The following is a 23,276-nucleotide window of genomic DNA, read 5'->3' as shown; positions in this document are numbered from 1 at the left end:
ACTCACGAACGACCTAAAAGAGACGACAATCAATCAAACGCGTGTTAGCGCGTGAAATGAGCTTTACAAAAAGGTATAGCATGACCCGATGCGACAAATAAAACTAGAACTACGCGCTTTCAGCGCCAACTAGCGAAAATACCGCAAGACTTTTTTGACAACCCAATAATATAAAGAAATGTGAGTTACCTCTAAAAACTTGGCCTAACCCCTATATAACTAATATCAGGATTTTCGAACATGCGGCTGACTTCACTCTATATGATTGGTTTTACACCTTAAATTACTTCCCACCCAAACTTAGCCCTTGCTTACTTGTTTTAATTGATTATTTGACGGTATGTGAGACCGTGATAGAAATATAAAGAAAAAGTCCAAGAATTATTTTGACAATATCCGAAGCTACATTTCGGCATATGCTTTGATCAGTTCGGAAACTAATATTTCTGATATAGTTTTAAGAGGAATTCATTCCAAAGTTCACGACACATTTTATCACAGAGCAGGACCCATGGTTACCGCACATGGTCGTGCTCTAAATTACGCCCAGTTGTGTTTTTGCGATGCTGTTTTAATAAGATAAATTTCAATTGAATTGGATAAAAACTATCGATTTGTTCGTTTATCTCGTACAATGAAGCAACATTGTGATAGAGTATGCAATGCACAGAAAGAGATTTATATGGTAATTACCTTGAATCGTGATACATATATACGAATATATAATGATGCAACTCGAACCGATATTGCCGTTATTTTTCGAAAATTATTGTTTACACTGAAGTTCATTTCTTAATTTCGTTTATTTGTTTCCTGCTTTCACTGCATGCAGCGATTTGATTTAATGATGGCTGAGGATGGGAATTTGTTTGAGAAGAAAGAATTAAGCCAAAAACCAGAAATAAACAAATAATTCTGCATGAGTATAAACTACAAATTTTAATATTTTTTAATTTCTTTTTGGAAATTGTTTTCTACAATATTCTTTATATTTTGTTCAAATTCTTCAATAATTTCGGACACTGGGGATCCACTCGATCATTTAGTTTGGACCCATCCGTATAGATGTTTATCCCTGCATCCCAACCCACCTCGCTCTTCCCCAGACTTCTCTGGAAAAGAAGGCAATATTGCGGACCGAATTTAAATTCTATTCTATAGGATTTCCAAAATTCGTGGTGGCGGTTAGAATCGGGAACTTAGTAAGTATCGCTGAGTTCCAGTAAATGAATTACCAGTCAATGTAAAATAACATTTAGTGGCTGACTTGGCGTTGTTCTAAGAGCTCCACTGATGCATACACTAGCTCTTTGTGTGCCTTCCGTAGGCCTTACAGCCTATTTATTTTCCATTATTGGCCACCATACCAATATACCGTATGTCATAATTGGTCTAATAACTCCACCATGGGCTCCACCATACTTTTGCAGGTTTAAAGTGCTGTAGCTACTTTCTAAGTCTAAGTTAGTTTTCAAACTTTGTTTTGCTAGCATTTAAGTTTGGTCCGCCCGATACGGCTCAACGATAAATAATTGTTTGATTAAGGTTAGCGAGCGTATTCGGGAATTTACCTCTAACCGAAAGCACCACATCGTCAGTATAGGCCACAACATATACCGTCTTCTTTTCTAGACCCACTAGCAATTTAATCACTGTTAAGTGCCGGAAATAAATAATAATAGGGAACTAAGTCTCTCTGTCTATTTTGAGTATGTATGGTATTGTATTGAAGCGCAAAAGTTAACCAATTATTATTATTATCTGTGAAAGGGAGTTATTTTATGTATATCGAAAGTACTAAGTACATGTATGTACATGAACATACGTATAATTTTTAGTGTAATGTCAAGTGACGAGAGATGATCCCTACATCATTCTTACGTTATTAGAATTTGAGCATTTCTGGCTCTGTTAGTATACTATATCTCACTGCTTTGAACCGGATATACGGACAAACAGATATCGTGAAAACAAGCTAATATATCATATGAAAAGTAATTCACTATTTCAATTTTATAACTTTTCGAAACCACTTTAGTAAAAGTATTTGTCCCTTGTTTCAAAATAGGCGTCAGTCTCGATGATTACCCCTTCATTGTCTCAAATTTTTTCTCCAGTGAGCATTCGTTTTAGATCTGAGTACAAATTATGAATTCCGGGAACTCTAATTTAGCACAGGGGATCGCAGTAGCAATGGACACTTGTGGGATTTTTTTTTTAAAGGTGGGCGTGGGGCAACTCTCTTATAAGTTGATTGGAAATATCTCCTAAACCACTAAAGCTATAATAAACAAACATGCCTAACACAAATATTCTAGTAACTAAGAAGGACAGTATATATGTTTATTAAAATCTGTTCAAAAGTACTAAAAACGCCAGAGATTTTAAATTTTACCTCCGAGATGGTATGACCGAGCTTTATCGGATCCAGCGTGAAAATTAGAGATGATGTGCATGGCACCGCCCACTTTTTGGTGAAATCACATATCTCGGGGCCCGAACGATAGATTACGACTAAATTTAGTACGTGGCATTTTATTCTACTTCTATGAGAAAAATAGGACTATACTCACGCCTACTTCCTATACATAGTACCATTTTAAACTCCATTTGATTCTTTCACAAATGCCATTTTATAGCAAAAAGTTGCCTAAATACAACATAAACTGATCAAGCCCCTAGGTAACGAATATGTGGACCCCAGTATCTATAATTGACTTTTGACCGAAAATATCGGTCAATGTATGGGATATACAATTGAAACTAAGTTATAATCCTTTCCTGACAATAGTAACTCTGTAAATCAAAAATGGGTTAAATTGGGTCAACACTTTCCTGATCTCTTATATATAAATATTTCCGAACTTCCGGGTGACATCGGCCAATATGAGAGTTATCTCAATGAAAATTATAGAGCGTGTTTTACTCATAACAGTATATTTTTAAACTTAAACTATATAAAAGGGAACATTTTTTTATTCGGGCTGTTTCGGGGATTGAACCTCGTTTGGATTTGTGAGTTTTAGATTTAGTTTGTCATCATTGGAGCAACTGCTTGCAGCAGTGTTGCTCTGTATTCACCTAACTCGTGCTGACATTGAGTCCAACCCGAACCCAGATAAATTTTTCTGCAGTGTATGTGTAGAAGGCTCCATGCAAAGTCCTCTTCGGACAGGTGTAATCATCTTAATACATGCTCTGACCTTAAGACACTCTTTACGGACTCTACGGCTGTTCAAGCAGTTCGCGCAGTTCATGGTCTATAGGAACTCCCAAACCTTCATCCCGCTCCAATCCTTGTGCGTTACTACTTATCAACTCCTGGTTTGCGAGTACTATCTGTTCTGTGTGTCAGACCGACATTTCCGACGTGTTCCAGCCTGCGCACCGCACGTGAGTCGAATATATCGTACGTTGTCCCATGCTCCAAGAGTTTGACCACGCAACACCCTACAATGACATCGCCAACCAACACCACAGTGCGACAACCGTCAAATGATCGTAGGGGGATGAAGAAAATTATGGGCACCTGTAATAGCTCACCTGATATTACCATCGCTGGTGGCGGTCTGATAAATTGCATAGCCTGGCCTATGATAACTCTCGCATCAGACCATCTGCCCATAATGATTTCGATTGTGATACCTCCCGACTTTTTTTCTGTGGACAATCGTACCTTCGTTAACTTTAACAAAGCTAACTGGATCAGTTTTCAGAATTTACCGAGAGCACCTTCACCGCACTACTCATACCTATAGTCGTAACCGTCGACGAATAGCAATTCCGCAAGGTGATCGCAGTTGCTACCGCTCACTTCATACCTGTTGGAATCGCGGAACTCCGCCGCATTTTTCCAGTAGAAGTAGCTGTTTTAGCGAATGAGCGCGACACCTTTCGCCATTTGGACATTCGGTAAATGGTAAATCAACATAAGCGGACAAAATGGATAGAGCATCTTAAGTCGTGGAACCTTTTCACCGGCGTGAGTAAGTTTTGGACTACTGTGAAGGCTTTGCTTAACCCGAATTCAATTCATTGACTATGCCTCTTCGAACCCGAAGAAGTGCGCGAGATATTTTAGCCGACAATTACTATACACCCTTCGGTAGACAAAGCAAACGATGTGTTACTCCACGGCTGAGCAAAATGCCAAAAGACCACTTAATACCAAAGCGAATGTTCGGAGTGTCATCAATAAAGAAAAATCCTCTAAATCTATTGGCCCTGATGGAATAAACATGCTATGTCATCGATATGTCAATAGAATCGATGACATATGCTCAAAAGTAAACGGCTATCTCTCCGACCTTTCTCGCACTTTCGCTGCAAGGAGCCTAACACTCTTCTCCCCATTAAATCCACAGCGAACATATTCATAAATATCAGATCTTTATATTGTAGTCGACGGCGTTAAAATTCCTACTGTCAATAACCTTAAGATTTTAGGCGTGGCACTAGTCAGACTTTGCTCTTTCACTTCTTATACGACCGCCATTATTGCCAAAGTACAGTGCCGGAACAAAATCCTCAAGACGCTAGCCGCCATCACACGGGGAAATGACAAAAGGACGTTGATGGCAACATACAAGGCAATCTGCCGGCCGGTCCTCAACTACGCCACACCAATATGGTCGCCTGGATGGAGTGAAACGTAGATGAGGAAGGTTCAGACACTGTATTCCGGTCTGCAACGGTATGCCTCTTGATGTTTCCGAAGGAACATCTCCACAATGAGGCCCGTATGCCGCCAGTCAAGGAGCACAACGAACTCTTCTCCAAGCAGTTTCTGCTGGGGTGTTTTTGTAGAAACCTTGCCATCAACAAGTCCTGGACGTGGTTCGTCGGCAACGCATTCTCGACTATCGTTGAATAATTTGTACCAATCAACAACACTTTCACACAAAAACAATTATCTCTGAAGGTCTTTTCCAACATTCTGCCAATGTCAACAGTCATACCAACCTAGCAAAAAATATGTCGACGAATCGGTTTTCGCGCAAAATTTAAATTAAAAAGTCTTACTATTTTTTGCCCACAGTAAACATTTTGTTTACCTATTTAATTAAGTCGTCGTGTATTATGTGATATGAGTTGTTGTTGGATTCACTACTTCCTAAGCCTTGGCGCATTGAACACATCTTGTGCAAATAAATTGTATTATTTGTATAAGTTTTACAAAAAAAGTTAATAATTGTAGCAATTGCGTGGTCATGCATTTACACCAAATTTAAAAAAATCTAGGTATATACATACAAGTATGTATATAAACGTTACACAGCGTACACTCTCACGTATTTCACAGCCATGGCAGCCTGCAAACCCCACTCCCTGCTGCATGTTCTTGTTTGCTTTAATATAGGATCAAAACATTGTTTATGATACATCGCATTTTCGCAACAGCCTGTAAAACTTCGATGAAAAACAGCGAATGCGTTATCTCGTGTATTTTCCCATGGCTTCGTTTTCGAATCGTCGAATTCAAGGTGTCCCCCAGCTCCAACGCCCAAAACGATATGATACTAGAAATAAACAGAGAAAATAGATCAATAATATAATAGATACGTATACACTATATATAATGTTTGTAAACACTTACAGGTTCCGCATATTCACCGTTATTAATGTAACAACCGTACTTCGTATTGTCGGCGTACATATGGATTTCGGTTGGAGTCCATACTAGTGTAAAGTTGTGATAGCCATTTGCGTTGAAATCCATTCCGGTTGCCATATGACTTGTACGAACGAAATAAAATTTATCTGGATTAGGTCGACCATTTAATATTACTGGGCCACCATGTATTCGGTTATTTTCAATATCTACGGATGTGGCAAAAGCTATTCGGAGTTGTTTTCGCGTAGTACAATTGAGATTGTCGGGCACAAGCATCATATCTATGTATTTATTAAGAAGCGCATAATTCATATTTCAAATATTAGAACTATTTTTCCACTTACAGGGGAATAGCCAATCACCGTAGGGCAGTGTTGCATATATTTCAATACGTCCATATGTAAAACTGAATTTACCATTTGTGTCGATTCTCGCCGTGTTTACTGGTGGGGGATATGCATAATTCCTGTTTGCATCATATGCATATTCGCAAGTAAAAGTATTGTTTTCATAGCAAACAGGCTGTTTACAACTATAAAGACAGACAAAGATGAAAACTTTTAATATAGGAATGGTGCTATTTGACAATTCAATTGTTTTTGTTTCTTTAAAGACTTAAACGAATAGAAATATTTTCTATAAAAATGGAGATACTACAATTTGCCTTATTTTATGTTTGAATTTTATTTTTTTATGAAGCGTAGCACGAAACGAAAGTTTCTTCAAGTGGATCTCTTTACGGTAACAGTTTTACTATCATCAAGAAAGTACAAGTATAGTAATTTCTCTAATCCTGGCCGAGGCCAGTTCAAGTTTTTTAAGAAATATATATTTGTTTTTTGCCTAATGTACCCTTTAAGGTTCTAAATATGACACAAAACATTGTTAAAAATCCTGTGTAATTTTTAAGTATTTTTTCAATCAGAAGTCGATCGTACTCGAAGACTATAACACGTATCCACTTAGTAAGGTCTATGCAGACTAAAAATCCGTTTTTTAGTAGCGCGAACCTATAAGGAATGGTTGGAGGTTCTATAAAATATATATATGGATAGTCGAAAAAGTCTTTTCGTATTTCTAATCAAACTTCATGATGGCTGAATACTGGCCTAACCTGAACTTAGGTTCTATGGAAAGAGCTGAAAAAATATCTATTTTTATTTTTGACCCGCTTTGACGTGGTTTTTTTAGCTGCATTTCACATTTGCCACAATACTTGGTCGATTTATCGCCTGTTTTCGGGTCGTAAGCAATAATCCAAGACTCATCGACAGTAATAATACGTTTCATGACATCCTGGTGGTCGGAAAGCATTTGTTCACAGATGTTAACGCGACACTGTTTTTTGAAAAAAATTTAGGGAGTATTCTACTCTAGAATTTTGAAAATTTCGAATTTTTTTTCATATATTTAACGTTTAGACCCTTAAGAATATATCCTCCAAAGGATTTTTAAAAATTAAAATTATTTTAAGAGCTACAGTTACTTTAGTGACGCAGTACCTAGCCCGGTTCGGCTTTGACTCACTTTTTAAACGCGTTTTTCTCGAAACTACTTTTTTCCACACGCTTCCGGCATTATCTCAAGTTCTATACAACCGATTTACTTGAAATTTTGTGTGAACCTTTTTTATATAATCCTTTATGGTTCCTACCAGCATCGTGTAAAAATTTTTATTTTTAATATTTTAAAAAAATTCACGAATTTCAAAAAAAAGTGTAAAAAATGATTTTTATTTTCAGGCATTCGCCATTTTTTCAAAATTTTTTTTCGTGTTCCCTGAGATAGGGACTATAACAGCATCCTTACTGATTAAGAATTTCTTTTGATTTTTTTATCAGACCACCAGGAGAGCCAGGATCAATGTCATCAGGATGCGCCATTTTTTTTACAACTGTCTCTCCCCCTCTAATTATTTTAATTTTTAATAATATGTATATTTTTTTGTAAAATTTTTTTTCTGATAGTAAAAATATTATTTGTTTTTGTTTTTTTTTTAAATAAAATTCAAAAAACTGACCAAAATTTGATTTCTAGACTAGAATACCCCCTTAAGTGATTTTGGAACCAATCCTGCTTTCAATTTTCTTAGACCCAAATGATCTTTTAAAATGGTTTTCCCTAGAAAATTTGGTGAAAATTAGGGATTTTTGATGGCTGAATACTGACCTAACCTGAACTTAAGTTCTATGGAAAGAGCTGAAAAATATCTATTACCCTATTTTACATTTATTACAATAAGTAAGAGCACGCTGAAAGATATGGAACTGAAATCCACACAATTTTAAGCAACTTTCAGTATAATCGCTTAAAAGGTTCTTACTTGTTGAGTTTAATGGTTGCTTTATTTTTCGCCTTCGATATTATCGGTGTTATTAGCAAAGTTTCACCCCTTACAGTCATACACGAATTGTCATCCATTACAGCTGTAAAGTCCTCAGATCGATCACCTATTGCATTTGAGTGAAGATAATTTCCACGATTCCAATTGGATAGTTCTGGTGATATGAAATACTCTTCAAAAATCAAGTCGTTTGGTTTGAATATTCTTTCAGAAGGTTTTTGGTTTATAAAAACTTTAGTTTCGCTATTTTTAATAACACCATCGGAATTGAGCTGTGGTTTAGTGATTCCATCGTCATCTGTTTAAATTGAAATAAGAAATTAGTTCAGTTTCAATTACAGAAAAACATTAGAGTATAATATGTGTAAAAGTTTCAACGATAGCTGGCATTTTGCCATAAACAGCTTATTTGAGGTGAAAGAGGAACGCCGTTATTGGTCCTTACTTTTTGTATGATTTTGAGAGACGTAACGTGAATTGGTCATGTTTATTCGTTTTGATCTATCAATTTGCAACATATTGGGTATCCGTATCGATAATACTGACACTTTAAGTTCTTTTAGTCATTAGGAAATATTAAGATACGAAACAACATTAAGGGTTTAGTTCCAAATGATGATTTCCGACTAACGAAGTAAAAAAACAGAGAGAACTCTCTACGGTAATACGTCGATCTAAATAAATAACGCAGACTTTGCTTATGTTCTCTTCAACGCGATTTCCTACTTGGTAAATATGGATATGTTAGGGTAATTTTCTCAAATTATTTTTTGGTACTAATACTTGAACAGTATTTATGAGCAGTCGTTCATGCGTAATTTAATAAAAAAAAGTTTATGAAATAATAAAAAATTGTAACAAATTTATTTCAATAAATGCCGGATATGTATGTACATAGTAAGGAGAATTTTTATTATGTATTTATATAGCATAGACACGCACATAATCAACAATCAGTGATGGGTTGGTCCAAGTTGATTTCCAATTGCCTCGATCGCGCCAAAAATTCAGTGCTGCTTTGGGCGACGTATTTGCCCAGGGCTTTGATAAGCAATCATCCGAAAAATCACCATGTCCACCAGCAGCGACACCAAGTGTAATGAAGAACTTCAATAGAGAAACGAATTAGAAGACGAAAAAACAATTAACTATAAATATATGTACATATAAGAAAGGTTTTAGTATTTGTGGATCGGAATAATAAGTAGTTTTGGCAGTACACTGATATTGAGTACTCCGTAGTTCGTAAGGTCTGTTAAAATATACCAGCATCAAATTTGCCTTTTATATAAAGCCTCATTAAAAAAGCGGTTGTTATAGTAAAGAAAATTGAGAACGTAATAACTATACGATCGCGTCTGAGATAGAACGATAGCTTTTAAAAATTTGCTGCGAAAACATACTAACGGACATCACATATCACATCATATACATATGTATAAGATCAAAAATGTAATAAAAGGCAAGTGACACGCGGACTAACTGCCAGAAAAGTACCATCGAAGCTTAGTTATTTGCTTCAGGAAATCCGTCTCGGGATTGAAAAAATAAATTTGCTGAATGAGCTAAATGTTAACTCCGCCGAGGCCTATAAAAAAGGAACATGTTAATATACATATTAACACAAAGAGAGCGCATTTTGAAAGCACTTCATATAATTCGATACGTATCCACTCGCCACTGCTGCCCGCAACTGGTGGCTTTACTTTACTTAAACGCTTAGTAATAAAACAATAAAAAACAAACCTCTTGATCCAATGGTGCCATATGATTTCCATTAGTCCATGCATAATTATGACCCATTTCGTGTTGAGCGAATCCGCCATCTATACTACCATATTTTTGTCCATCCACTTCAAAGCTTAAACGTTGATCGTCCCATGTTAGCGAATAAATATGAAATGTTTCACCAAAATGAGCATCACGGGTAGTATTCACCATGAATGTATTGCGATAACTAGCTTCGGGGCGTAGTACGGCACCGCCATAGAGTACACGACCGCCCATTTCAATGCCACCACTAGTTTGTAGATTCAGATTGCTGCGTATGAATGCTATACGCATTTGACCTGAGGCATATGCTTGTTGGCCATACAAATTGGCGAGCGGTTCCAACAGCAGAACTTAATGAAAAAGAAAGTTTAATAAAAATATAGTTTAATGCACAATCAGTTTTCACTGTCAGAAACCTACGCGGGAATAGCCAGTCGCCTTGTGGCAACTTGGCTCGCACTTCGACGCGTCCGTATTTGAAGCTGAACGCGTGTTTGGTGTTGATACGGGCGGTGAGTATGGCTTGGCGCCTACATTCGATATCAGAATTCTGAAAGGCGGTACATCTGCAAAAAGTTGATATGATTATAGCTAATAAAAATATACTTTTGTGGTGGTCACACTCACCTTACACCTAAATTTAAATTTCCCCTACGTATGTCAGCATCCGGGTTATACCCCAAATGCGCGGTTCTATCTTTAGCATGCCATTTGTAACTTCTGCATTCGTATTGTATAAAACGAATTCGGCATCGGCAATATCGAGCGGCATACGCACTTCGTAACGCCAACGTGTTGCATTTAATTCGTTGCCGTTAAAATTTTCCTCAAATATAAGTTCACCACGACATGCGTTACGATTACGTATTATCGTCAATGTTGGCTCACAAATGTCATTTCGTGGATCTATGGCCGGCGGAGTTTCGGTTGTTATTACTACCGGTTTTTTATCATGAACTATTTCGTTTATAGCTATGACTCCTGACGGCACCTCACTTACCATGATCGGCGAGGACATACTACGAAAACGGTTCTTATTAAACTGTACGTCAGTCCATATATAAATGGTATCGTCTTCGCGTAGACGACGTTTGATCTCAACGATCCATCGATTATTGGTTTCCGTACTAACGCGACCGGAAAACTCGCCTTGCTCGAAAGCTTTGAATGGCCGATTACGATTTACATTGAATGCCACATTTTCGATGCCCGCCTCATCTGTTTTAATAATAGTATTTCAATATTGTGAGTTTGCATCTTCTCCAAATACTGTTGCAAGATATTAGTAATACAATTCAGTCCACATAACCATTTTAAAGTGCTAAATTATAATTTAGTGTGTGTTAACGCGGGTTACTTGTAAATAGTTGAGAGAAGTTAGCAAAGTAGTGAGATTCAGTATGAAACATGGTGGAGTATTTTATTAGGTGAAGTTAACGATCGGGATTTACCACCAGTGCTGAAATAAACTTTCAGATTTCTGGGGCATTAATTTTGTAATGAAACCTCGATAGAATACAACGGCTTTTTATATCCTAAACGGGGTATATTAAGTTTGCCATCCCGGTTCGCCAACGCGCGGTCTGTCTGTATATACGCGAACTAGTCTTAGTTTTTGAGATATCGATCTGAAACTTTGCACATGTTCCTTTCTCCTCCAAGAATTAACTTATTAGACGGAATCGTCGATATCAGACGATCAAGGCAAATCAAGGTCTTGTACTGAAAGCCTTTTTATTTGTGCAGGGTATTCTAGCTTTAGTGCAACTGAAGTTAATATTTTTACTTGTGATAGGATAAAATAGTTTAGTTACAGTTTACATATTGAATGCATAATTAATCCTCTTAAATTGCCATTCGCGTTAACTTAATAAATATAGCATTTGAATAAAGCTACTTAATTGTGTTAAATACCAAAGAACAATGTGGAGACATACCATAGCTACCCATGCAAAACTCTATGGTGAGAACTGAAAATCTTAACTTAGATGCGTTTAATGTTTTCTGATACCGAATTGAATCTTAAACATAGAAAAATACGTACTAAAATTCGTACTGAAATAGCTGATTTTGAAGTCAGTATAGTTTTTTGAATTTTAACATATGCATATGTACAATACAATACTAAATATATGTATGTATGTATATAGCAGTTGAAAGTACGGTATTATAGAATCAAGGCTACCAGGTCAAGATTAATCAATGAGGAATGCACCGCGGCCTTAGGTCTATTGTGCCCTGCTACCAGGTCAGCTAAGAGCAAAGTTTATTTTGCGGCTAAGTGGTACATACGATACGATCCCAAATACCACAGAAGTATCAAGTACCAAATAGAATTTTTCGTTGACCTTGAATCTAAAGTGATGCCTGCTGTGGTGCAGTGTCTAATTTATGAATTTATGTATTAGGGCATAAAAAATCTTTATAGGAAGATCGATCATAATCAATTACAGACTGGTAAGTATCTCCATTAGCCTCACAAAATCCGGGCAGATTTATTGTGAGCTAGCCCAGAAAATAATCATATGTGTTGGCGTCTTAAAAATAACAAGAATCTTAAGATCATCAAAAATAATATTTTTATACATTTTACACAATCAAACCAATGAAGCAAATACTTTTTCAAATGTTAATAAGATAATGTTAATGAAGCTTGTGAATTTATGTTGAATTTCGATGCGTTGAACTTTAAAGCTGATTTGTTACTCTTTACGAGCTCTTAACGATAGCTATATAGAGCTGAGAACAATTATATGCTGAACACTCCATAATTATTTGCTCATTATTTGATAGAAAAATGTAACCTTGAAAATTTAATTTTAACACCCGTTTGAGAGATCAAGTTTGCGAGCTTTACGTGGTTATATTCACTTGTGAAATTCAAAAAGTCAAATTTTTTGGCATATATGATCCTTACATTGGGGAAAAAAACACCCAGAAGTTGTAATTAAATTCCCCGGGTAAATCATATTTCAAAAAATGTGTTTTGCGAAGTTGGTAAGACTGTCATTATCTGTCAGCCAGTTTTTTTACAGCAGCTGCTTAAGCCGGTACACCTCAATAGCGCGTTGCGGTTTTTACAATGGATAAAAATATTGAACAAAGAATTAGTCTCAAGTTTTGTATTTCTAAACAAATTTCGTGAGCGGAATCGTTGAAAAAAGCTTACGGTGATTCAAAAACACAGGCCTACAAGTGGTACAAAACTTTCACTGACGATCGAGAGATCGTTGAAGAAATGCTTCGCTCTGGACCACTATCGACCTCTTCAACTGATGAAAATATTAAAAGAGTGAAGGATATAGTGCTAGAAAATCGTCAGGCAAGTGACAGAGAGATGGCAAGAGGTTGATATCTCTCGCGGTGGATATTTTGGTTATGAAATACGTTTTTGCTCGACTAGTCCCGAAAAAGCTGATTTTTTTTTCAAAAAGTGTACGATTGTGACCGAATTTAACGGCAAAAACACAATGGGCTTATGAAAACTGTTTCGAGGACTGGAAAATCGTTAGCATAGGTGTATTATATCTGGTGGGGATTACTTTGAAGGCGGCAAAATAAATATCGATGAATAATTAAATATTCTGCGTTTTATTCACAACTGGGTACTTTTTTGTCGCAATATACATACAGTAGAATCCGTTTATTATGACTCCGCCTAAATTTACCAACTGGTTACTATGACGTAATTACACTACGAAGTTTGGTTTTCATATAAAATTCTTTATAAAAAAGTCGGATATAATGACTTCCCTTACAGTTACATGTCACTTATTATGACCAATTTTTAATAAATTATGTCCGGTTAGAATGACTGACATGATTCTTTACACCTCCGGCAATGTTCGTTGATTCCCGACGCCGTTCGGCACGTGGCTCGTTTTTGTTTTGAGTCTCAGTGAGTAATTGACGCTTGAAGGTCACGCAGTTTTTTGATTGTTTCTGTGAAAAAATGTCATCATTTACAATTGAGGAGAAAGGTGCAATAATATGCAGATTAGAAAATGGAGAATCTAGCTCATGTCTCGCAAAGGAATTTCGCGTGGGTCATTCGACAATCTCAATGATTTTTAAAAACAAGAACCGCTTTAAGCAATCGTTCAATTCAAATGTTTTCAAACCGAAGAGGCTTCGAAAATCTCGACAAGAAAATGTTGATCAAGTATTAATTCAGGGGTTTAAAAACATGAGAAACAAAGGAATACCTGTCAGCGGCCCTATGCTACAGGAAAAGGCAAATGGTTTTGCCGCGCGTTTTGGTATTCTCGACTTCAATTGTTCTGCAAGCTGGCTCAGTCGTTTTAAAGTTCGACATAACATTGTGGCGGTGTGTGGCCGACTTTACGAAGACAATTTTCTGATGATGAGATATTTAGTGCTGATGAAACTGGTCTTTTTTACAAATTAATGCCGGATAAAACTTTAAAATTTAAAGGTGAAAATTGTAGTGGAGGTAAGTTGTCGAAAGATAGAATAACTGTCATGGTAGGAGCTAATATGAGTGGCACAGAGAAAAAGAAATTGCTCATTATTGGAAAGTCACAAAAACCAAGATGTTTTAGAAGTGTAAGATCATTACCTGTCGATTATGCTAACAATCGTAAAGCTTGGATGACGTCAGAACTTTTTGAAAAATGGCTTCGTGATTGGGATCGTGATTTGGTGTAGAAGAAGAAAAAGATTCTATTACTGGTTGATAATTGCCCGGCGCATCCAAATGTTACCGATTTAAAGTCTATAACACTTGCTTTCCTTCCGCCGAATACAACATCAGTACACTTGTATGTGTTATAATGTGCTGATTACGTGCAATTTTGATTTTGATTTAATATGTATGTATACATATTTAATTACTATGTTTATGTATTAAAATACTTAAGTACATACTTATTTACATAAAAAAAGTTTTTCATTTCACAAAACGCTTTGTATGGCGTCCGCTTATTATGACGTGTTTGTCAATTTCTTTCGATGTCATAATAAACGGATCCTACGTATGTACATATCAAATGGACATAGTATGTACGAGTATATTTAAGAATATTCTATGAGAAGTTCTTAACTTAGTGTAATCGGTCTCCAATACTTTAAACGCATTTTCTCGAAACCCTGTTTTCAGAATCGGTGAGTTAAATTACTCCGTAACGGCTAGACCAATTGGCTTGAAGTTTTCACACGACCAACTTAGATATGTATATTTGTCAGGTAATTTTAACGAATTCGATTTTGACAATAATTTTTAAGCTACTCTGAAGTTTGAAAGATTGAGTGTAGGATTTCTTGAAAAAAATATTTTTTTTTGGTAAAGCCGTCATTTTGTCCTGAGTTAAAATTCTGACTAGTCCTTCGATCATTACCTGTACTCATCTGTAGCAATAATTTTTTTTTGGCTTTCAGATTTCAGATAATTAAGCGCAAAAACATTGGAGATCGACGGTGACACAGGATTTTGGCTTAAACCGACTTAAGCTATTTAAAAAATTGCGGCAAAAATTTATGATTTTATTTGAATATTTTGTTGAAACTGCGTACACACTGCGGAATCCAGCATTCCAACAATAAACATAAAATAAATTCGCAATAATTAAGCAATATCTGTATTACCAAGAGCTTCACATATGCACATACATATTTATGTAGACTCAAGGGCAATTTCATATATGGAAAAGGTTATCACTAAAAATATGATTTCGGAAGAAATGACAGTGATTGAACATGTTCGTTATATCATACATCATGTTGAGTGAAAAATTCGTATGAATACCTCTCATATGCTCCGCTTGAGAAGAGGTGTAAGGTTGGAGTCAACTTGTAAGGTTGTAGTCAGTTGAAAACTTTAAACGCTTTTTCTGGAGAATCGATTTTTTTTGACTTATGCCGGTCTTGCAGCAAATGAGCGATATGCTCTGTTCACCAGCGAATTAATAATAACGTATACCACACAGCATATTTACAAACATATATAATATACATATACATATATATACATGTATGTATGTACATATTCTTAGATACCTTATTAGACAATATGTATATGTACATTGTATGTATGTATGCATACCAACAATTACTAATTATTTTTTGCTTTTAACGTTTATATGAAGCTTTATTGTTAGCCACAAACAGCACCACCACCTAAAGTGTTTCCCCGCTTAAGGAAAAATACATGTAAAAACCAAAACCAACTAAATAGTATTTACTTAAATTTATACATACAGTATGTGCATACAGAGTATAGAATATATGTATGTATATAGTATATCACTCACGCGGTATCGAAACTATGAATCCTTCTCCTTTCAGCTCCATTTCAACTGGTGGTATTTTATAAGCAAACCCATTTTGAATGCCACAACAGCACAGAAATACGAAGGATATGCACCACAGCCATAAGCGCATCTTCATTTCCTTGGAATATCACGAAACACAATAAAAAAATTATTAAATGAAACACGACAAACTGCAAGTAGAATTTATGGTACACGTTCAAGCAAAGGTTGTTTTCATACTGAATGCGAGATATACTTTCTGACTAAAAGGCGATTCACAGCACAGATGAACTTAATCGGAAGCGGTGAAGACAGCTGAAATTCTAGCCACAACAAGTTTTGAGTAAAGCCGGTGAGAATTTAATAGATTCAAGCTACCGATCGGTAGCTTAGTGAGAATTATTCACAAAATATCTCTTTTCACTTCGGTTCCGGGAAATACCGAGTTAGCTATGTGCTGCGTTTTGTAATTGATAAGGAAGATAGCACGAAACTGAAAGAAATTTTAAATATACAAATAACAGACTTCAATAATGCAGTTTTGTTTAGTTTACTGACCTATGACGCGTGTGTACGCTTGACAAATGTAAAAAAATACTTACTAAAATCATTCAGTCTCGCGTTTAAGCAACGACATACCCATTAGGGTGGGTCGATTCCGGAATTTTTTCGATTCGGTATTTCTAATAGTGCGGAAAAGTTGCCTTAGTACTTCCTGATTCCAATGCAACTTTTTGTTTTGAGATCGGATTGCATCTTCAACCCGAACCTCGGCCTTAAAATTTCGGAAATTCGCCTAAAATCGTGAAATTGTCTACCTAGCACCTGAAATACGCATCTCATGGCAAAATGTATAAAACAAAAGTTATTTGTCACGTCATTTGCTACCGAAATGGTATATGTGATCATGGCCGTAGGACGAACCGTTCCCGAGATACGAGCGAAAAGGCGGCGCGCCACAGCGCAAGGTCAAAATTGTTGCAGCTCTCAGCTAACCTGTATTGGTCACCCAGAACCCACCGCGTGGAGGTAGCTGCTCTTCGGGTTCCTCCCAAGCCCAACCCAACCAACCAACCATATGTCAGGCTTGTTTTAGTCTGAATCTGTGTCAAATTTATTGATAAAATCAGATTTTGTACTAAACTTTGGCACTTGTTGCCTAGATTTCAGTGTAGAGCGTATAAAAAGATCACGAGATTGGGGGCCAATAACTTTAGAAGATGCCTCTGTCACCAGTTTGACGATTCTCTCGACTGCCACGGTGTGAGAGGGGAATTCACTAAATTTCCATACCTCTGCAGTGTCTCCCGACAGCCCTTTTATGAGTTCTTCGTTAGAAACTGAACAAAGAACTGGTGGAACAGTCAAGGTAATAGTCTTCTAGTTAATCATATCGTAATAAGTATTAGCTTTGAAATTCAGCTTTGGCACTTTATTATATCTAACTCTTCCATTTATGGTGTCAGACTCTGCTTCTCTGGCTGCCAGAAGACGGTCAAGGGCCAACTTTCTGACTTCTATCCGTTCGTCAGTCATCATACTAAGGAGAATGTTTTCTGGAAGAGCAAAGAAAGCATTCTGTTGAATGGATGAATCGACAACCTTGCGCAGTTTAGCGGGTAAGTATCTCGACCTTTGAATTGCAGCATAGAGATGGCGCGAGCCATCTTTGATTGAACTGTTGAATCTTATTGAGAACCACAAAGGTGAGTAAACTGTAAGTATGTACTTGACCAAAATCTTTATTTCCTTTGTTGGTTTGTCAGTAGAAATGTATAATCTCAGAATTCTATTTGCACAGGTGAGCCAGCGAGATTTGCACATGTTACCTGGATGCATCGACGCTAAATCTGAGGAACATTGACCGGAAATAACAGCTTCTGATATTTTACAGAGATAAGCTTGGTCTGTGCTAAGTTGGGTCGGTTTTTTAACCTCTGAAGGTAATTGGCAGGATGGAAAACTTTCAAATTTGACAACAGGCAACTTCTCACAATAAGGGAGCAGTTTACCTATGTCGCCAGAGAATGTATTTGGACTCTTTGAGACACCATCTATGTGTTCGAAAAGAGCACGGAATGGAAGTTCGTTGAAATGTAGAAGACAAACAACCCACTGTAATGGTCTACCTATTCTTTCTTCTAGTTTCCGAATGATTCCACCTTTCCAACCTGTGTTCGTGTTGGTGCCATCAGCACCGACAACTTCTAGATGTTCCACATCAACTGAGTTGTCTTGTAAATGTTGCCATATAGCTTGCGTCTCATCCTCAGCTGACCCGGAAGGAGAAGTGACGTGGCCAAAGTAATGACAACCAGGTTCCGCTATAAGAGAAATATGTTCCTCTTTGACAGTGTCGCGGTAGTACTTTTCACCTTCGCTGACTTGTGTAAGTGTATTGTCTTTGCGGCCGTCAAAATACAGCCCATATACGGAGTAAATATTTTCGGTGTTCTGGAGCTTAACACCAACACTTTTTTTTGCCCGACTAATCTTGCATTTGTCAGTGACAAAGCTAGCCTGATCCTCTGTTATCAAACCTGCTTTTTTGGCATCCAGAAAAGCCGATGAAACAATCAAGGCCGCTGCTCTATCACTTACTCCAAATCTTTGGGCAGCTAAAGCAGTGTGTTGTAATACTAGTGTGTTTTGTTTGGTTTTAGAGGATGGAAGAGAAAATTCATCATCACCATCGTTTTTCGAAGAATCAATGTGCGACGCACCTACATTGTTGTCGTCTGTATGAGGGTCTGGCTGATCTGAATGGTCACGTGTTCTAGCTGATACTTTTCTGGTAAGTGTTGATGTTGAATGACGTTTTGAAAGCTTTTCTTTACGTTCATTTTTCTTTGTGGAATAGATGACTTTTTGAAAGTATTTTCAACCTTTTTTGCAACTATTTCTGTAACCTCTTTACTCCTAGGTTCGTAGTTGTCGCCTCGGAGTCGCCCTATACCAAATCTTTCAAACTGATAACACAAAAGAACATCCTGGTAAGTAGGTAACTGGGACTCAGAGAGATTGTACGGATATATGCAAAAAAAACACGGGACATTTCTGTCTAAATGTGAATGAATGTGAGTGATAGCACTCGGCGAAATCAACGTCAAGAAGTATGGCCGCAAGCCGATTTTCACCTTGCGCTGTGGCGCGCCGCCTTTTCGCTCGTATCTCGGGAACGGTTCGTCCTACGGCCATGCTCACATATACCATTTCGGTAGCAAATGACGTGACAAATAATATTTGTTTAATACATTTTGCCATGAGATGCGTATTTCAGGTGCTAGGTAGACAATTTCACGATTTTAGGCGAATTTCCGAAATTTCAAGGCCGAGGTTCGGGTTGAAGATGCAATCCGATCTCAAAACAAAAAGTTGCATTGGAATCAGGAAGTACTAAGGCAACTTTTCCGCACTATTAGAAATACCGAATCGAAAAAATTCAGAAATCGACCCACCCTAATACACATGCATATTTTTCCGAGCTTAGTAAGGTTTATAAGTCAAATGTCAGCTTCAAATATCGATTTTCTAACAGGTAGACCAAAAAGCACATAATGTGTTAGAGAAAAAACAAATAACTTTTTTATGAAATTCGGTAGTTTCTATGTAGGGCATTACACCGATAAAAGGAAACTTCTAACTTTTCGTCACCATTTTTATATGGGATCAAGATTTGAATATTTATTTAAAGAAAAAAACATGTACCATAACATTACTCAAAGTATTGCCCATCTGAGGCTATAACACTCTTCTATCATTCTGACAATTTGTGGATTTTAAGCCGAAAGAACTGCGCCGGCTTAACGGAATGAATCAAGCTAAATTTTGATACCCTGATCTGCTGTGAACCGCATGCCAGTGAGTGTGTTCTGCATCGACCGGAACAATTGACAATCAGAAGGGCGAAGGTCTGGGCTATAAGGCGGATGAGGCAAAACTTCTCAGCCGCTGTTTTCTAAATAGCATTGAATCGGTTTTGCAACATGAGGCTGCGCGTTCTCATGATGCATTATTGCCGTGTGTCCAGTCGCAAATTCCAGCCCATTTTCAGCATTCGCTTACTTGAATGTTAAGAGTTGGTGTCGGTTTCATTCCCCGTTAATGGTTTTACCATTCTAATAATTCATCGTGTACTCGTTTTTCAAGCCGAAACCACCACTTTTAAATTGTTCAAGTCACTTTTAGCATGTTTAGTCCAGTCATTATAGTAAGTTCACCTCGGAATTCGATATACCCATTTACATATATGTCTGCAAAAACCTGTATATTGACACCCTAAAGTTGTCTCAAAACCTACATATGGTAGGGTATACCCTAATGGGTATATCGAATTCCGAGATTCTTTCCTAATTTAAGCTCAAATTACTGGACTAGTTCGCATAGCTAGAGTATGTTCACAATAAACTTCCACTTAAATAACCACCAATGTAGGAGAACTCCCCGCAAAAACACTTTTTCAGGCACAAAGTTCAAAATATTTGCGTAAAAAAAGCACATTCTCTCGAAATTTGAGAACAGCCGCTGAGCCAGATTCAGAGTATAAAATAGTGATTTCTATTTCTGAATATCTTTTCTCGATTTTATTATAATTTGAAGTTCTGATTCCTAATTATTGTTTACACTGAAACTTAAACTAGAAACTCGAATATGCTCGTTAAAATAACTCAAACCTTAACATCAAACCAATTTAATTTCAAAGCAGTCTGAAAGGTCAATTTGTGTAATGAGCGATAAACAGTTTATTTATTTTTATTCATCCAAGCCAATATATACTTCTGGAACATGTTGTGAAAGTATTAAAATACCTGAAATCTCTGACTCAGTTTATTCGAAACTGCTCGAAACCGTTGAAGTACGCTTATAACTCCAAAATAAACTTCTCCACCTAGAATAGATATTTTTCTACCTTCAGAGATGAACGGATTTCCTTGTATACCTGTAGATCCTTATGTTTGTTGACAAAGGTCGAAGCTTATAAGTCGATTAGGAAAGACCGATGGAAGAAGGCTTATAAATGTTGCATAAAGCTAAAAGTCGTCATTTCAAAAACAAAGTCGACAGCTTGCCATTGCCCGACGAAAGTCGACCGTTGAAATATTTTGCTGGTAACAAAATCACCCTATATGGTATTTTACTAAACACAGTTCAAAAGAGATAAGAAATTTTCGATAAAAAGTCAAATATAGGTACCGGGGTCTAAATAATCGGTACCTAAGGGCTTGAACAGTTTTTGTATGTCTTTAGCGTGCAAAATTTTATCCCGTCGTATTAATTGCTTCTTGATTTGCGTAGTGGAAACTGACCGAATCAAGTGGAATTTAAAATTGTGCTATATGGAATCGGTTTTCATCCGATTTCATCCATTTTCGTACAGTGACATAGAAAAATGATGCAACGTACTAATTTATGTCTAAATCGGTCAGTCGGGATTTCACTAAAAAGTGGGCGGTGCCACGCCCCTCGTCCAATTTGCACACCGGCTTCGATAGAGCCCTCTCATACCATCTCGGAGGTAAAATTTAATTTAATTTAATCTATTTCGCTTTTAGTAGTTTTTAACCGTAACGTTATATGGAGAGTGAGCGGGGTTATCTTTCGATTTCATCCATTTTCACGCAGTTGATAGGAGTTCTTATAATATTTGTGCTGGGTGAATTTTGTTTTTGTAGCTTTATTGGTTGAGGAGATATCTTATTAGAGGACGGGGTCACGTCCACTTTTTCGAAAAAGTTTACCCACAGGTGACCCTTGCTACTACGATCCCTGTACCAAATTTAGTTTTAGTTTTTTTTCGGTTAATGGCGGTTTGTGTTCGTGGCAGTGGTCCGACTACGCCCATCTACGAACTCGTAATATTGTTTTTGTACTAAGAAACCCGCTTACCAAGTTTCATCAAGATATCTCAATTTTTATTCAATCTCATTTTTATTCGGAGGGACGGACAGACAGACATACCCTCGGATTTCAACTTTATACACTTTACATACTTCATTTATATGTACATATATAACCCCATACCTATCTCGCTTTGTTTTAGGTGATACGTACAACCGTTAGGTCAACAGAACTTTAATACTCTGTAGCAACAGGTTGGTTAGATGATCTAACTACATTCATAAGGTGGTGGACGGTTTCAAATAAAATAATTTGATTGAAGTAATGAACAAAAACTTAATTTACGGTAAATCTCATTTATTCATTGTTTAAGAAAATGTATTACAAGAATTGTGAAATTTGTCCACATTCCGAATCAGGTGAAATGCTCTTAAGAAAGCACCAGATACATCGTTCGAAGAAATACGGTTTGACGAACAATTGCCTGATGAACCAGAGCGCAGAGCCAAAAGAACGAAAACATGCCGATCGTTTTTTTGAACTGATAAAAGATGAGCAAGTAATGATGCAAAAATATTTTGAAAAATTGCTGGAAAAAATTATCTTATCTATATATATAAAAATCAATGCCACTTTCTTTGTAATTTCATCACTCATAAACGGCTGAACCGATTTGGCTGATTTTTTTTTGTTGTATTTGTTATTATTAGGAGAAGGTTCTTATGTAAGAAAAAATTACGAAAGTTGCCGGAAAACCCCTAAAAACTGCCCTTTTCTTTTTCCCAATACAAACGTTTTATTTTGTATATACATACATACATACATATGTAAGTAAAAATGATTGTTCGTTTGTTAGTAACGCTAACGCTCGAGAACGGCGGAACCAATCTTCATGAAATCAGAAGTTGTTCGCTGTGGATCTGGAAAGGGTTAGATATAAAAAAAACATATACTTTTCATAAGGAAAAGTCGAAAAATTGGAAATTTCCAAAAAGTGACTTTTCATACAATTCTTTTTTGTTTTGTTTTTCAATATTTTGATTTGTAAATTATTTGAATCGTTCAATTTCGGTCGCTTACTTTTTTATTCCGGAAAAATTATTGAAAATTATTAAGTGAAAACTTTATGTGTGTTTCAAACGAAGTGATCAATTACAGATTGAAATTTGTTACGAAGCAACGAAGACATCGCGCTAATATCGGTCGGCGTTCTTTTTGCCATCAACGTATGGCAGCTCAAGACACAAGAACTTCATGAGACTCCCACGATGCGATGACATATGTGTGGAATTATGGATCGCTGTCAATCAGCAAGCGATCATCACGATAATACAGCAAGACTTTTCAAACAACAGCTACGGTGTTTGATGGACTTTATCTTGAAGCAACGTACATATGTATATACAAGTATGGTGCAGTCAGATGCTGGATGTACTCT

General features: G+C 36.7%; 1 protein-coding gene and 1 pseudogene across 1 annotated transcript in view; both read right to left on the bottom strand.

Annotated features, from left to right (window-relative positions):
* Positions 1 to 359: 359 nt before the first annotated feature.
* LOC125778955 (gram-negative bacteria-binding protein 2-like) overlaps positions 360 to 23,276 on the bottom strand; it is a gene marked incomplete at its 5' end in the record, with an annotated part of 217,652 nt that continues 194,735 nt past the window's right edge. The window contains one exon of the mRNA XM_049458863.1: positions 360 to 5,054. The remainder of the gene's footprint in view (positions 5,055 to 23,276) is intronic.
* LOC125778947 (gram-negative bacteria-binding protein 1-like) lies at positions 8,801 to 16,293 on the bottom strand (annotated as a pseudogene).

This window comes from Bactrocera dorsalis, chromosome 5, assembly GCF_023373825.1.
Source record: "Bactrocera dorsalis isolate Fly_Bdor chromosome 5, ASM2337382v1, whole genome shotgun sequence".
Classification (NCBI taxonomy): Eukaryota; Metazoa; Arthropoda; class Insecta; order Diptera; family Tephritidae; genus Bactrocera; species Bactrocera dorsalis.
The sequence above is the reverse complement of the archived record's forward strand: the minus strand, read 5'-3'. Positions and strand labels throughout refer to the sequence as shown.